At 43.0% G+C, this 17,594-nt stretch overlaps 1 protein-coding gene across 5 annotated transcripts in view; it reads left to right on the forward strand.

Moving 5' to 3' along the window:
- Nucleotides 1-17,594, forward strand: part of cib (thymosin beta cib) — a 247,792-nt gene that overhangs the window by 127,812 nt on the left and 102,386 nt on the right. The gene's annotated exons all lie outside the window — the stretch shown is intronic.

Raw genomic sequence — 17,594 nt, forward strand, 5'->3', positions numbered from 1 at the left:
TTACTCCTCAATCAAGCCAATAGATAGATTCCCCAAGGAGGATGCAATGGCACTCTATGCCTCTCTCTCTTTTACCAAGAAATTATGTTACGCTGTTACCTGGAATGGAAACAGAATTGCTGTCACTAGTGACTTCTATTTCAAAACATATTCGAAGCGTAGCCTAAGGAAATGGGTAGTTTCCGTTTCAGTTGGCCGGTTTGCCTGTTTCGGTTAACGTAATAATTTTTAATTTTGTTACGCTCGATGGGTTTTTCATTTTTTTATTCATTTTACAGTTCTGGCTCATATCGTAAATATCCTGACTTATGAAATTACAGGATTATTATAATTTTTATTTTTCAACTGTTGTATTCAAGTGTACTTATTAGAGCTTTTACTAATGAAATTTCTGCCTTTTTAAGACGAGGCATATTTAATCGGCTGAATGAGTAAGACGCAAAGGAAACTTTTATTTAAACTGAATGTATGAATTCCCGCAGAAGCGTGTGAGACCAGAAACCAAACATAGCGAAGTATACAGCATTGCTTCCATCATATTAGTAAAACACTATTTGTTCAATAGCCAGGTATAAAAAAAACAAGTTAACTCTTCATTAATAGCCCCAAACGAAAACATTTAATATTTTTGAGGCTATGAAATAAGCTTTGCTATAAATGAAATATAATTATGGAAAGAAAGTTTTGTTTGTTCATGCAATATTTATTGTGTTCTAACGTCGTCTCGAGTACTCCTTGGAGTAAACTTTCTTCTGTTGTTTTGATCGAGAATCCCTTTGTCTCTACGGAATGGTTTTTTATTTCAATATATAGCTTTAGTCAAATATTCTGGTTGAAATGAATTTCCAATGGAAGTTATTTTCCCCGTATCTGACACTGTACCTGTCTCGCAATCATTGCCTATTTTTTTCATCGCATTGGGAGCCGCTTGAAGTGTTTGTGTGTCACGTGCACAATAATCTGAATGTTGCGACAGGCGTGGGAAGATAGGCGGGTTCCTGGATCGATTCTCCGGTCCGACTGGGTTCAGGGCCAGCGGCGAGACTGTTCCGGCAGTGAAAGGTGACCACGCTCGGCTTCCCTCGTTCCGGACTCCCTCTCGCTCCCAAAAACCGAAAAATGGCATTCCCTTTACGCGCCTGGGGCGGCATTGCGGTGACAGGCCCATTCTCCACTTTTGAATGCCGCATTATTCGTCTTCTGCAGAGATTTTTCCTCGAGGGTTTTTTTCCCCCCTTTATTGGAACTGACGATCCGTGTGTTTTTTCCGCGCTATTAATTTTAGTTCGTTGCATCTCAACGGCCGGTTGGGTCGTTTTCCCGAGCGGGAAGCGTATGCTTATCTACTGACGCATTCATATTTCGTGTATCCATTCATTCAGGGCCGAGGAAGAGACCTGGAGTTGGAACGAGTGAGTGCACTCTCTCTTTGGAATGCGTGCGAGGCGGCGCTATTTATGAAATTTACCGCCAGGCCGCTCACCTATCGCTCTGCCATTGTTGTTGGTGCGTGCGTGGGTTTGGCATTTTCTGATTGGCCCGGGAGAGGTGGGAGGGGGGTTACTACCGCGTTGTTATTTTATTTTTTCTTTCTGCAAATTTTTTATATCTTTTTTGTTATTGCACGCACGAGAGATTCCATTAATCCAGAGGAGGAGAAGAATGGAAATGGACACGGAAGCAGAAGGGCGTACCAGTCTTGAGGAAATCCGTTTTACTCGCGACTCCTCGCAGCATTTTCTATCCCGCCTCTTCCTTTCGCTCTCTTTACTCATTGCCACATCAGTTTGCGGGCGGGCCTCACAAGGTTTTCAGACAAACGTGGATATCATAAGTTTATTGCAGGATTTATTCGTAGGAAGATGATGGAATAATTGTTAACTTGAGGTTCTCAGCGTGAAAATTTGCGTATTTCTTGGTTGGGATTTGAACGCTCAGTAACGATGCGTATGCCGTTTCCGATTTTTGAGATTGGGACATTAGCCATGAAAATTTAAAATGCATATTTTATGAACAAGCTTTAGGAGATAGTTTCTCATGATGTGTTGCTTCCATTTTTTTAACGGTTGTCAAGTTTAAGGGACAAATTAAGCAAAAGAGCTTCCATGGAATAACAATCAGATGCATTGCTTGCAGATCTCCGGCAGTAAAAATCCTTCTGCGGTTATCTCATTAGTTCTGAAATTCTAAAATCCATGTCAGGCGAAATCTTGCGTATGTGTATCATGTCTGTTCAGCTTTTCCAGATTTCATAATGTATTGACAATATATCCCGTTCAAACTGAAGTTTTCGTCTTGTTTTCCGACTCCTACTCATAATGTTCTCTAGCAACCAAATCTTCGATAAATGTTCAAGTTTTTAATAAAAAACGAACGTAGATTTTTTTTCTCCACACAAAAGTAATTTATCCATCTCACGTCAGTGGTGCTCACTGCTTTCTTCTCAGACGAGGGACAGAATTTTATCCAAGTAGGCCTAGGCCGTTAATTTTTTGCACCGATCAGTTTGGCTTCTGCGATTTAAGGTGAAATTTTGATTTACAGAAACCTGTGGAATGCCGGAAGAGATTTCCAAAGTCATATGCGCATTCTATTCGTTGAAATCGTGTTTTTTCCTTACGTATTGTACAGCAGTTGTTGGGATAACTATTTCTAAAATACTTTTACTATATGCCACAACAGAGTGTAACTTCGGTGTTCCCCTTCACCATTTGTCAACCCGCTAATCAACCTTCATCTCCTCCAAGTGATGAAAATATACGCATTTTTGGTTGACTCGTTTAGAAATTTCGCATACTCTCTCGCTCGTCTGCCTCAGAAGTCTGTGAAATTGAGTAGGTTTTCCCTCTAAGTATATCCAGATTAATTTTCCTACATATTTGTGATTATTTAAAGTAAATTAGTGGATTATTTACATTCTACTATATGGATCACAATAAAATAATTGAAGCGTAAATCATAGCAAAGAGGACAAAGTTATCTTGACATAAAATTGTTGTACAGACCCTTTTATAGGGTTGAATATTGAAGTTATTCTTAAGAAACCCATTTAAGGTCCTTTCAAAGTGTGAGTTTGTCGAGGGACGCTATACGGTAAATTTATCTGGCAAAATTATTTTCTCGAATTTATTTGTTTATTCGTGTGTCTACCTCTCTTCTCGATTAAGTTTCCCCTCTTCCTCTTCTCTTGCCCCCTTCCATGTTTTATTCTTTCTTGGCTCCGAAGGATTCATTGCATTTCCCGAAATAAAATTTCCCTTTCTCCCAAAAAGCTTCAGTTCTGTGTACTCGCCGACTCGCGGTGGATTGTTTGCTGTGCGGGTGTCGCTGTTTGCCTCCAAGCAGGGGGTGCTCGTAGGCATCCAGCCCTTCTGCTCTCTTTCCGGGCGCCTCTTTCCTCTTTCTCTGCCTCCCCCCACTGTCCCCGTACACCCCCCCTTCTCTAGTCATTTCTTTCCCTCCCTCCCTCCCCTCTGCTGCTCCTCAACTCAAGAACTTGTCTCCCTTCTCTTAGTTAAGAGACGGTTCACGTGTGAAGGAGTGTTTTCCGTCAGTCCGACGGGTTCATGTCGTGGCTCTGAGATGGAATGTTTAAACGAGTCCCAAAGCCCTCTAGCTTCCCCCCAGAAATGAAAAGGTTAGCACGCCCTTTGTTTTTTTCTCTCCGAGATGTCGTCGTCAATTGTGTCTCAGGTTCACTCTTCTCCCCAGGCGCTATGCTAATTGAATATCCATGGCAACTCTGCGGTTATAAACGCCATTTGTGAACGACTGAATGGTACTCTGCATTGTGTTCTCCACTCTTTCCTTCGTAACCTGAGGCCCGTTTGTTTAAGTCCACAAGTCAAGTTCTAACTTCACCAAGTAGAATCAAGACTAGTCTTGAAATTTGGTATAAAGCATTCAAAAATACATCCTGTAATACGTATGCTTGTAATCAGACTTGCAGCAGCCTCGTTTTCGCTGAAATGATTCTCTGCGATGAAACGGTGAAATTTCAATTGAGTTGCAGGGACCATAGATTGCCTGGGAAACCCTTTATTTAATTTCGTTTGTTCCATGTAAATGAAGTCATATAGTAGTTAAACTTAGCCGATATTTATCCTTAGATCTGAATCCTTAATTCTCGTCCCATCTTTTCTTTTATCAACCTTTTGTTCTCTTTACTTGTGGAATATTTCCTGAATAAAGAAAGATTTTCTTTCGTTAGCTATAGAAATGGATTGTTTCCCATTTATTTTTTTTACATACGCAACCCATGTCATTCCCGAATTCGGTAATTGCGGACTTCAATATATCGAGTTTGTTAGTGTTTGAATTGTATAGAAGACCTTTTTTGCTATTTTCACATGAGTGCATGAGAACTAGGCGTTTTTTTCGATACTTGAACTCGTACACCGGTTAAGAAAATTAATTTTATAATTTTCTTGCTGATCGTTGAAACACACACTTATTCATTTTCAGGCAGTCTGTCTTAACCAGAATGTTGAATATCAATATTGAGTGTAATTATTTTATATCCCATGGGAGCGTAAGGAAAAACACAGATTTACTCTCAGAGAAAGGATTAGGCTAAAGAAATAGTCAGGAATTGAAGTTGTTAGATGATAAAGAGGCGAGAATGATTGGAAATGTTGTGCGATGTTTTGGCCTTCGGAATTCGTTTTGGTTTGAGAGAAGCACTCATGTGCCTGTCTTAATGACAATGGAAGCATTTTCGAACTTGTTGTGAATTAGTGGTCGGACAACCACCGGATAGTTTTCCAATTATTCCAGGAAAAATAATTGAAGGTAACTTTTCCCGTTGCGTACAATTAGAATGCGGTGATCCTGGCGCAGCTACGCCGAGTTAGCGGGAATTTTTTCTCGCTGGGAGCGGGAGGAAGGCGTTGGGCGGCTGCAAGGACGGCGCACGGTCGGTCGGTCATGGTCGCCACGAAGTGAGCAAAATGCGTGGGCGATAGAGCGAGGTCACATTGTGTTACGGCACGATTTGAAGTGCCTGTCTATTTTGGCCGCGGCTCTCCTCTCCCTCTTCCTCTACGCGAGAGATTTGCGCCGATATCCCTCTGCCTTTGTCTCCAGAAAATCTTTTTCCGATATACGTCGAGAAGGTAAAACTTAACGTCTTCGCAGCGTCTGTCATACTTCTTTTCCGTCACATTGCACCTCCCGGCTCTGTTTGATGGTCTAAAAAGAGGTGGAGAGAAGGACTTATCCGAATGATATTCACATTGCGCGCGCTCATTCATGCATCAGTCGCGGATGGACCTCGCTCCGTTCTTACCGATCGTATTCTCCCTGGCCCTCGTTTCTTTGCTTGGGCGATGTACGAAGCATGTGCCAGTGAACTAGGTGATAACTCTAAATGTGCGGATTTAGTGACTTAAGTATTGTATTCCTTTTCCTTGGTCTCGGGTTTCTATTATCCTTTCCCTTTTTGGCTGGTAACGCCAAAAAACCCTTAATTAAAAGTAATTTCGGGAAATTTACTCACTTTTACTCATTTACCCTGTAATCCTCGCTGTCTTGCCCACTCTTCTTTCGCCTCTGTTAAATTCATGAAATGTTTCCTGGATGCCCTTCGGTTCCTGAATCGTGCCTCGCATACCTTTCCTTTTGAGTCTCTTCACCCGCATCCACTCAAATTTCTCGATCAATCTCTTCATCTCTTACAATTTGCTTAAATTTTCGTTTTCGGCGATGCAGCTCTCATTTTTTTCTCTGAACACGCATTGAAATTCCGGCCAATTTTGCTGCCTTAGGCAAACATGCTGTGTATAAAGTTTGCCATCGAATGTCTCAGTCCAGTAATCTTGATTGAAAATATGATATTGAACGCTGTGAAACTCACTTATTTGCTCCAACGAGATAGTGTCTAAAATCAATTCTATTTTACGAGTTTCAAAACCAGTTAGGTTTGCTTCCTTTCCGTTGATTGAAGGTCTAAACAACTTACTCGTTCACATTAATTGTGGTCATTTAAACGAACAACATGGACGCATGCACGAGGCTTGTTTATGATTTTCTTTCCGTAGGAGCATCGGCCAATGTGCGCTTTCATTTGGCCATCCCCGGGAATGTAAAACTTCCCCTGTGGGCGTTGCGTAAATTAATTGGCTTTGTTGTTGCTATTAATGCGTCCTTCGCGCAGTGAATTGACCTTTCCGCTCGCTTAATGTCCACTACCCCCACTCGGCGTTCCGATTGCCGGCCGTGGGAGTCATGGAAATGGCGGATCTATCGCCGGCGCGCGTCGGATGCGGTGACCTTTTGACTACCGCTCTGGGTTTACAGTTTCCGGCCACAGTTCATTAGGCCTACCCCTGAAACAGACTCACTACGACTTTCTTCCCCCGAGAAAAAGAAATTCTTTGGTCACTCTACCCTCCCACCTTAACACTTTTTTTTTGTGGCTCGCTTTCCTAAAAACCTACCCATCACCATCTTCTTCTACGCCAATTGGTTCAAAGATTGCCTTCCTTAATTCGTTCTTCCCCCTCTTGTCCTAATCCTCCCATCGTATTCCGCCTCGCTTTTTCTTTTCCCTCATCTTCTTACTCGTTATTCATGGCTCTAATTTTTCTGCCAATCCCGTTTATCTGGCAGCTCTTCTGGGGCCTTCAATTCTATTAGCGTACTGATACTTGGCCTATTTTTTATTGCGGCCTAAATCAATTTGGGAGTTTTATTTATTTTCTTGATCATTCTAAGGTCTGTAAATAGGCCAGTTCTTAATAATTTTGGCAATCACATATTTTGTAGAATCCTTTGACACCTGTTCCGCCACTTCCTTCCGGAAATACGCGCCTAATCCAGAGGATACGAAGTGAAAGTTTTCGTCTCAATTTCACAATGCCCGCGTAGCTCATATTTTCCCACGGTGAAATTCTGTATTCCAAACGCTAAAGATTTCTGTCTTTGACCCTTCCAAGTCAAGTTCATTCGTCCTGGTTAATTTGTCCTCATGCACACTGTTTCGCATTCCCAGTTTTACGTCATGTTGAAGGGTAGATCGAAAAGGAAGGATGGGTATGGTGTATCCACAAATGTAGGGTCTGAAAGCATAAAATAAAAATTAAATGCCTACAAACGGTTTGTCAGCGAAAATGTGATTTATGAAATTGATCAGACGTGCCTTCATCGCTTAAATTCGACGTTGGACTCAAGTTCGAAATTCAGGTCGATGAAAAGCCGCTGGGAAAGGGATATTTATTCCTGATGTCCTGTGCGTATAATTGTTCGCGTAGTTAGGGATTAGGTGCGGAAGGTGATATCTTACCTGCCGTCCTCTAAACCTCTTTCTATTATTATCGCCAATCTGCTTATCTTTGGTATTGCATTGAACTATACGTCCATCAAGGCAATGGAGTGGACACGGCGAATACGCTTGAACGATTTGATAATTACTGTATTATCCGTGAGACGTGTGCACTTCAGGGTATTTAAACGTAATATATCTACCAAGAGGTAATGCAAATAAAATCAATGAAAAATAAGTGAAATACATTGTAATTGAATTACGTGCTTTCGTAAATAAATTAGGTTATTTCGAATGCAGGTGTGCAATTTTAGCCAAATGTTTGGGGTGCCATGAATATTTCCGCGTAAAGTTCAGCGACCTACTCGTGCTTTCGATCCCTGTAGACTGTTGGCTTGTCACCACCTCCTTAATTGTCGTTGTAAGGCGTCTTTGACTCACTCGATTTCTAATTACTAGAAGTGAACCAATCTATGGAACAATGGCATTGGAACAATTGGCTCCTAATCTAGAAACTTTGGCCTACCACCAAAGGTGGGAAAGGAGATTCTCTCGAAATATTTACCGTGTCGCCATTCCGCACGTGTAAAGCCATTGAAGCCTTCTTTGCCTCCTTTTGAGTCCTTCCGGCCCCTCTTTGTCTTCTAGTGCGTTATTCTCTCTCGCTTGTTTCCCTCCCTCCACATCAAAACCCACCCCAGTTCTTCAAGATCGCTGTTTTAATGAAGCACCCTCTTTTTTTCTTAGCTCATCCTCTTCCTTTCCCATCCCACCCAATCTCAATGCCATCCCCGAAAACACTCCTTCCTCTCCCTCCCCTCCCCGTGGTCTTCATTCTCTGGACCGCCTTCCTTTTCGAGTCGGCAGAGCAGCCAAAGTCCCCCCCCCCCGCCTGTCTAAAGAAGGTATTTCGGGCTTTCTCTTTCTCCGCGCCATTTCCTCCCGCCCTCCTTCCCTGCCGTCCTCTTTATCATCCGCTCAATTAGGCGCCGCCTTAGCCGTTCCCCAGGATGAAATTTTGCATGCACCCCTAACCCCCGCGCCCCCCCTCTCCCCCTGGAGGGTGCGGTTTTTGGAGAGCGGAAACAATATGTGGAGAGATCCTCCCTCTTCCGCCTTAAGAGCTTTTCTGTTTGGGAAGAACAATGGCTGAGATTACCCCCGCAAAACCGTGAAATTAAAAAATTAGTATATGAATGTAAATTATATCTATGTAAGTGCATATGTGTGTGTGCGTGTATTCATGCAATATATGGTGGCTCATTTTATATAATGGACGACGATAAGGTTTTGTATGTTTCCCTCAAAAGAACCAACCTGTTAGTCGTATATTTTATTACAAGTACCCTCGTGGAAGTCGGGAAAAGAGAGAGAGGGAGGAGGAGATAAAAGAACGAATCCAGCTCCATGCATTGCAGGTGGAGATGCGAAACAAACGAGTTAGAGGAGCGAAACCTCTTTTGAGGTGTGTTAACTTTTACTCTTAATAGTTCGAAAGGTTTTAATTGAGCTGGTTTGGTCTCGTGTGGCACTTTTTATTGGTATGGTAATCGTCTCAGTTTTCTCCTAAAATTGTTTCTATTTGTTGTTGAAAGGCCGAATGCAAATCACTATGCGCAGCTAAATTTCGTTTTCTGCATTCGTGTTGTCTTTTCTCTTCCACATTTCCAACGGGACTTCATTGGAACCCCCGCGGTAAGTATGATGGAACAGTCTCCCAGTGTTTTCATCAGGTTTTTTCGGCACTCTAAATTTAATTTGTTTCGTGGCTCGACGTGCAACACATGGGATTGAATCCATTATTTTATTTCTCCCTCCCTCCATCTCCCTGTCTTTTTCCCCACTTTCACGAGTGTACTAGGAATGAAAGGAATGTTCAGAGTCAAATTTCCTGACCAAGACGATTGTCTATCCACCGACTGCGTGCCGTTTTGATTGCACGAGTGCTGTGTTTGTTCATCGCTTAGTCATTTTTCCGTCTTTCTTAATTTTTTTGGTGCATGGTTACGCTCATACTTGATCCTCTGTCGTTCATGTATTTTTCACATCGCCCCTCTCTCGCGCTCGTTTGTTTTCCATCTTCGCGCGAGTTCCACCCCCCCTCTCTTTTCATCCCCGCCCCATCCCCGCACTTAGACCCCACACTCCCCCTTTCCCCTCATCCCTCTCTCCATACTCCGCCCGTACAAGTTTCTTACCCTCCTCTCTGCTCCTCCCCTCGCCACTTGTGAACTCTTATCTCCCACCCTCCAATACCTCAGTTGTCCTCCCACACTCCCACCCATGCCTCTCTCAGCCTCTCCTCCATATGCTCCAGCCCCCCATCTCCGCCCCCGTTTTATTCCTATATATCCTCTCTCGCATTTTCCCCCTCCTCCACATGTCCTGCAGGGCCATATTCTCACCATATGCTCGTTTTGTTATCCATTCACCTCCCCACCAACTCCTAACTCCTCGTCCCCCATCGCGTCTCAATCCCCGTCGTCGACGTAATACTTTATGCATCCTGCCCATCAGGAGCGAGCTGAGATAAAAGGACGCGCCGGTCCGCCACACATTTTTTTGCGTCCTCCTCGTTTTCGTTAGAAAAAAAACTATATCCACGGCTAGGTTTCCCGCTCAATTTCCCCCATTGAGTCCCGAAGGGTTTCTTTCATTTTTTATTCGAGTTCCGGAAGGTTTATGACGTTCCCCTCGATAAGTCCTACTGACAACTCCGACAAATGCATACTCTTTGCAAAATCCTGCGAATTGACGTGGAGCTTGGTTAAGGCGACTCCTGCGGAATGGTTAGGAATGTAATCCTTTAATGAAATCTAGTCCTGAGGCATTCAACACGACGTTGTTTTTTTGCTTTACCGAAGTTGCAAGGGAAGCATCAGTATTATGATCATAAATGTATCAACGGACACAGTCTCGAAGTTTGTGAATAGGTCAAACGACGGGGGGGGGGGGAGATGAGGTTGGTAAATTGAATTTGCTCATGGAAAAAAATGAGGAAGGCAGAACGATGGAGAGAGTGATCGATGAAAGATGTGCTCGAAGAATTGAGTGTATTACTAAATAGTGAGAGATTAGCTGCATGTTAGGCATTTAAAGTACGTATAATAGACCTCTGAGGACGTGGTAGTCCAGTGGGTAGAGCACTAGGCTACTGACAGGAGGGTTCAGGTTCGATTTCCAGGGATTACTCAGGAAATCCTCGGATTCATCCGATGTGTGACTTTTCGGGTGTCAGATGTCCTGGAACAGGGAAATAGGCGGCACAGGGAAAGGAACCGGCCCCTTACCCTGATGTGCGAAATTCATACAGCGTAGGACTACGTATTAGGTGGGCTCTACCCTCATCTATCAAACCAACCCTCGGGTTGTGAACTGTGGTTTGTATAGTAGAGTTGAGTTAAGAAAGGTAGGATATGTAAAATGAAGACGTATAATACCCGAAGGCAAATTATTAGGATTCCGAAAGGTAGGAAGGTATTCGAACTTGATTTTCATAGGTTTTTTGGGTTCGGGGGACTCCCAAAACTTACTCCTTCTCCAAATTAATGGAACAGTTAAGCTAGGGAGTGAATAATATTTGACTGGCGTAATCAGTTGAAAGAGATAAAATTGATTTCGAAAATAGCGAAGGGATGATAGTATCGACTAATTGGGAAATAGTTTACTTTCCTGGAAATCAATTATTTTAGAATCGGATATTGCCTCTCTCACGGTATCGATTTGGCCTGAAATTCCAGGAGAGTATGTCGGGAAAGTCTGAGCAGCACTCTTGGTTTGAGGGTGGAGGAGAGCGAGGGGGGAGGGGGATGTAGTATTAGGGGGAGACCTCCGGCGTCGAGGGGCGTCGTCGTTTTGATTAAATCCCCAGTGGGATCGCCGCGACCGTGGTAGAGGATGGCTCCTTCTTTCCTGAATGGGAATAAGGGAAAAAAATAAAGACGCTGAGAGAAACGAATGATAAAATGCGTGGGGAGGACGTCTGGAAGCTCATCTCGTCTCGGGGAGAAGAGAAAGAACCCGGATCCCCCTCAATGTTTCTTCTCCCTTCACTTCTGAGGAGTGGAGTTTTTTTATTTGTACCCTGGGATAATCTCTCCTTTTCTCTCTCCCACTCGATCGCCTCGTGGTTTTCATTTTTTTCCCCTTTCCTTTTCCTCCACCTCTCATCTCTTCCACCTCTCCCCCATTCCTTCGTTTCGCCTTCACTCTTCTTCGTTCAGGTCCGACTCCCTTGACCCCTCTTGGCCGCTTTGCAGGGTTCCGCCTTCTCCCATCACTCTGCCCTCCCCACCTCTTTCGTCGAAATATATCAACTCCTATTTTCCTGTATATGTTTATTTTCTTTATAAACTAACTACTAGTCTAGTAGATATCGTGTACAAGCGGAAAAGCGTGGGGTAATCCCTAAAGAATTTGAATTCCTGGGGTGGTAAATCATTCCAGTTCTCAGAGGAAATTTTCCGAGTCGTCTCAAAAAAACTCGTGTCCCTTCTATTAAGAAATATTTTTTTCTTTTTAACTTCCCTAACTAAATAGCTAAGGAAATCTTGAGGGTTCTCACCCATAGATGGGATAGCGAGTCCTCTATGGCCGTCGAATTGCGTAACTACTGACTCCGTTGGCACTGGGTTACTAGAGGGCTATTCCCCTACTTCCGCCATCTTTTCCGGATGATTATTTATTAATTAAACGATCCCCCATGCACACGGAAGTTGACGATGAAAATGGAACCAATATTAATCCTGTCTTGAGTTAATCATTCACTAAACAGTTTGGCGGAGAAATAGCTCCATTGCAGTTTGTCAATTAGCATCCATCCTCGGTGTAGGCACGCCGTCTACGTAATTACAAACCACAAAAATTATGTGTATAAATATACACACACACATAAAGAGATTATTAAAGTAAAATTAAAACCATAGTATCATCACATTTATATTTTCACAATTTCGGGTGTTGATACCGGCTATTTTACCATCCATTCGGTTGAACTGGGTGAATGTTCCTTCGCTCGCAATTTATCCTCATATTTCGTCATGTTAGAGAATAAAGAACAACCCACCATAACCTCCCTTCGCGTTGGTAGGCGCAGTCGTGAGTTGATTGGTGATTACGTGGATTTCTACCCAAATCCCTTTCTCCCGCCCTTGCCGCAACACTGTGGGTACATCCCTGCGTCTGGAATCCTAAAATTGTCTGCTGTCGCTCTCGTCAGTTCCCAAATCCCGAATCGTATGATTCGTGGCATTTTTGTGCCTTCCCTCTTTTTCCCTTTTGTTTCTTCCGTTTCCTTTTGAGGGCCGTTCTCCGTCCTCCACACCACCATGTGCCGCATCGTTCCAGGCCGAGTCGGCATCGGGCCTGTCCCCTTCCCGTCTGCAGTAGAGCCCTCCCCAAGGGAAGCCCCATCCCCCCTGCAGGGCCGCGCCCTCTTGTCTCTCTCTCCCCTCCTCCCTCATTCTTCCCCAATTTACTCCCTTAAGCCGCTCTCTTCCTCTATTGTTCACCCCCATGTCTAACTCGATTACTCCGCCTCCTACAGCTCCTCACTCGAACAGTATCCGCTCCCTCTTTCCCTCGTCATCCCTCTTCGCCTCTCTCTCCCCAAATATGATAATTATCTAACGAAATACTGCAATTTTAAACTTTTGAGGGACATCACGGTGCGCGGATTTGCTTAATTTCTTGCTTAACTGTTAAGGGATGAGCCAAATTCGAGTATTTTCGGGACTTCATTACGTCTAAATGTACTTATTTGTTTTTGTTGTGGGGGACATGGGGGGGTAGTTGAAGACGGAGGTACCCTGGACAGTTTTTGGAAGTAACTGCTGCGATTGTAGGTGATGTTGATGGTAATGTTTTTATTGGAGGAACATAACATTTATCCGCGGTGTGCATTAAATTTCACGAATGTTGTAGAAGCATGTTTGAGTTAGTATTTTTCGACTCCTGTGTTTCATCACGCTTTGGACGCCGAAGATGTCTCACCCCGTCGTTAGGGGCGGATTCTAACGTGATCTTCTTGTTGAAATCACGAGGATTTATGTGCGATGCGAAGAAGCGGAGAGCTTCTAAGACATGTAGGCATGAGGTTAGGTAAGAAATGGTGGAAACTCGCCGTCGGGATATTGGACTTGGGTACTCCTTGGTGGCGTCACCTGCCAGGCATACGTATTTTAAGTCGCCCGTCTTTTGTCTACCGCATTCTTTCTCTTTGGCGACTCTCTCCTGGAGCGGCGGCGTATCTCGCTCGCCTCCCACTTCATCTCAACCCCCACAGGCCCCTCCCTCCCTTCCCAGCACACCCTCAGGAAGGCAGCGGCGCAATGGCCTCCGGGGCCCCTCCGAGGGAGGTTCCGTGGAAATAACCCCTTTGGGCAGGGACCGCACTTGAGGGAGACCGCGCATGCCGAAATATCTTGCGGGCGTATCATATCCCTTGAAATTCGGTGGAAAGTGAGGTCGGTCTCCTCATCTCTTTCCCTTGGCCCCCGCTCCCCCTCTCTCTATGTCCATCCTATATTTATTGCCCTTTTTATTCCCCAGCCGACGTTCTCCTTACCCTTTTCATTATTCATCCACATCCCTTTCCTTTCCCCTACCCATTCATTCCCTCCTCCCGCGCACGCACTCCTCTCTCTTGTTTTATATCTTATTTGCGCACCTTTCCCTCCGCTCGCAGTGCCTTCCTTCAACTTCTGAACTTCCTTTTCTTTCTCTTGGAGTCTCATCCACGGCGGCCAGGGATTTCGGCCCACTTCCTTTCAAAAGATGTGTGGAGGAAGACCCGCGTCGTCACCGCCGGTTCTAAAGCCGTCAAGCTTTTCCCTCTTAAGATCCCGTGCGGTTGCAGACAAACTTTTCATATGAATTTAATTATGATGGATGTATTTACTTCCTTTTATACAACCTGGATAAATCCGTGGAAAATTTCAACTCACGTGGCCATGCAGGTCAATTATTTGGAAATCAGTAAGAGCTCCGCGACTGGTTGAAAGAGCCTTTGCCAAAAATATTTTGATCCGACTGGGAGGAAGTGTTACGATTGTAAAATAATTTGTATTGCTCTTCTCCTGGAAAAATAAATTTATATGATTAAGATTGGAAAGAGAAACGAAAATTAAATTGTTGGTAAGGTAGCGACATTTAATCGAAACAAGGGTTCCTGTGCCGTTAGCAGAGTTTATAACTTCATGCTAATTATCGCCAATGACTATATTTTTTGTCAAACGTAGATTTTATCTCTTGGTTTTATTCCTGTTGAAGCTATCAAGCTATACCACAGGCTTAAGTGCTCTCTGAAAATTAGGGCCATCCTAAGTTAAGCCATTAAGTCACTAATTACGCTTCCACCTCTCGGTAATCAAATATCTGCATCATGTTAGTTTAAGGAGTTTGTGTTTGTGGGCGTTGAAGGTGATTTAAGTATCTAGTTTCTCTGTCGGGTTTCGGTGAAACTGTGGGGGTGCATTGAACCCTCGGGGTGGTTCCTGCCGATCGATAGAGTGCTAGACCATGCCATTCACGCGGCATCCCCGTCGTTGCATCGCTTTGGGGGTGGAAAATGGCGCGGGAGACGGGAACTGATTCGCCCACGCACGGACCGTCGACCGGGGTTGCGTTAGATAATTGACAACGAAGGCGTCCCGAGTCGACGACTTTGGACGGAGATTGAAAAAAATTTCACCTTGCGAATTCCACTATTTTGCACTCCACTCGGGTGAAATTAATTTTCGTCAAAGAATAAATATTTTCAAACACAATTTCGCGGAAATATTTCACCTCGCATCTTTCTCTCAACGTTTCATTTTCCGAAGAATGCGTCATTGATATTGGATGAAAAAATTGTGAGCTCTTTAAAAGCTGTTTTACTGAAGCTGTCTGAAATGGGAAAAATAGCTTAAGCGGTTTATTTTTCACGGTAAGGATGCTGCTGGAGGTGATTCAATGGAAGCAAGGCATACGAGCTCGTACTTATATTTCGAGCTGTTATCAGTGTGCTCAGACTTATTGTGGCAATTTTATGTTAACTTTAAATTATTAAAGAGCTTGGTTCATCGCAAATGAAATTTTTCGTGACAAATACCGGTACATGTACATCATGCTGATGGCATTTAACTTTTATACGAGTCCAGGTTGCATAGTGATATAAATGGACGTTGATGTCGTGGTAAGCAATTTCATGTTTTCTAGCACGTATAATGCTCATTTTCTTGGGCGTTATGCGACTGTCGCTACAAGGCGGCCGGAAAATTACTCAATATCTTGTTCATAAAAATAAACCAATTATACATAGTCCCTACTAGGAAGAAGTATCAAGTTTTCGCTATAACTAGGATTTGAGAGATCGTCGCTGAGAAATCGTTTTTTTTTTAAATATTCATCACGTTCTTGGTAAGGATAGAAATCGTAATGTAGGATCCCCATTGATGCATTAAGCAACTGGCTGTAATTTCTTTTTTTTCGTGCGTCCTGTTATTTGCTACAGCACGTGCATTATTAATCCTAGCGAATTAAAACCCCACAGCAATAAAAGCGACGGAGAGAAAGCATATCCCACGAATTTCCATTGTTTAAAAGCAGCTCTTTATTTTTAATTCTTTTTTTTTCGGGGTGATGGAACGACTGCGGAGCAGCTCGCTGGGATTTTTACCGCCGGTGACGTTTCATTCGTTAAATATGACCGGGGAGAGCTTCCCCACTCACCCTCCACCACCACCCCCCTCTCCTCCTCTCAGCAATTCTCCCTTCACTCGACAGGGAGGCTTGAACTATGTGCCAACGACCTCCTACCGTGCGCCCTCTTTTTTTTTGTTAATTCATTTTCTATTTTCGCGTTGAAGTTTCATCGCGTTAAAAGCTGTAGGTTATCGGACGGAGTTTTATTTCTTCTCGGCAAAATAAAAACTCATTTAGATTTTCTGGCGGAATCGCCAGCCGCACCCCCTGAAATTTATTTCATTACGGACAGAAAAATGCATTGCACGCACTTGGCAGCTAACATTTGCTGTGTGTCCCTTTGTCTGCGTTCTATTTTCTTTATTCTCGAGACAGCGCGGATAAATTCCCATCGTTTCTCTCGGATAACGGCGTTCATCTCCCTCGACGTTTTAATATTTCGTTTCATATTCACTTCCGTTCTTTATCATTAGCGAGGACTCTTCAAGAAATGATATTATTTCGTTAATGTTCATCCTTTAATTTTCCTGCACCCGTTTAATGGAAGCGTTTGTTGGTGGGCAAGAATGCATTCATGGCAGCATTTAAAAGTGGTTGTATTTCTTTGGTAGCGAAAATGGGAGTTATTTCTTAGCATTTATCTTTAGATTTTGAGGTGAGTGAAATATTGCTATATTCAGGGCTCTTTGCCTTTAAGAATTAAAATCAATGGTGCGTATCTACCTATAGGAAACTTAAAAATTTTTTCGAATTTATGCAAAAATATTTTCTCATCATAATAAGGTTTACGCGAGTGACGTAATAGTTTCATCAGCTTTTTGAAGTTTAAAAATATCCTTCCGCTTGGTAGGTAGTTTAAGGTAATTTTAAGAAGGGTAAAAAATTTGAAGGCGAGTGGATGTAAACACTTGAAATTAGATCAAAATAGGTGCATGAATAAATTGAATTTCATGACTTTTTTACAATGGGAAAATCATAAAGCGTAATGAATTGGATATCACTGTTCTTTTTTCATCTATTTTTTCTTTTGATAAATATTTAATTAATAAGTTCTCCCTTTTGTATCAGTTTTTTGGTGTATTTTAAGCGTTTTTCCTCTACGATTGATGTGTGATATTCTCTTTGCGTTTTCATGAAATAGTTGATTGATGTTATTTTTTAAACTTCATTCATTTGGGAAAAATTGTTAAACAGTAACATGTCCTAGTTCATTTGCATAAAATATATGTTACTGATTTTTTGGTTTCGCAATTATTGATAACATTAATTTAATTTTCCGTGTCTCTTTGGAGACTCTACTGCTTGGCTGTTATTATGAAGATGGTATTTTGGTAGCATTATGAATGAATGAACTGTCAGTTCTTGTGTTTCCAACGCAAGCATTAGTAGATTATTATTATTAGGTAATCTACCGGTTAAGGTGGGTTTTTGGATGGACACAGCTACTAATTAAATATTTTGTGACCCCTAGCAAAACACAACATCCTACTCTACATCAGGTCCCTCTTCAGTTCTGAGTACTTTCTTCCTCCCTTCATCCCGTCCAACATCCCTATCCTGTTCCTTCCCTTTCCTCGTTTTGCCTAACATTCTCCCCTCTATTACATTCTTCAACATCCCACTGCCGGTCAATACCCCATTCATCCATTTT

Source organism: Hetaerina americana, unplaced genomic scaffold (assembly GCF_022747635.1).
Source record: "Hetaerina americana unplaced genomic scaffold, ioHetAmer1.1.p SCAF_3, whole genome shotgun sequence".
In the NCBI taxonomy this organism is placed as follows: domain Eukaryota; kingdom Metazoa; phylum Arthropoda; class Insecta; order Odonata; family Calopterygidae; genus Hetaerina; species Hetaerina americana.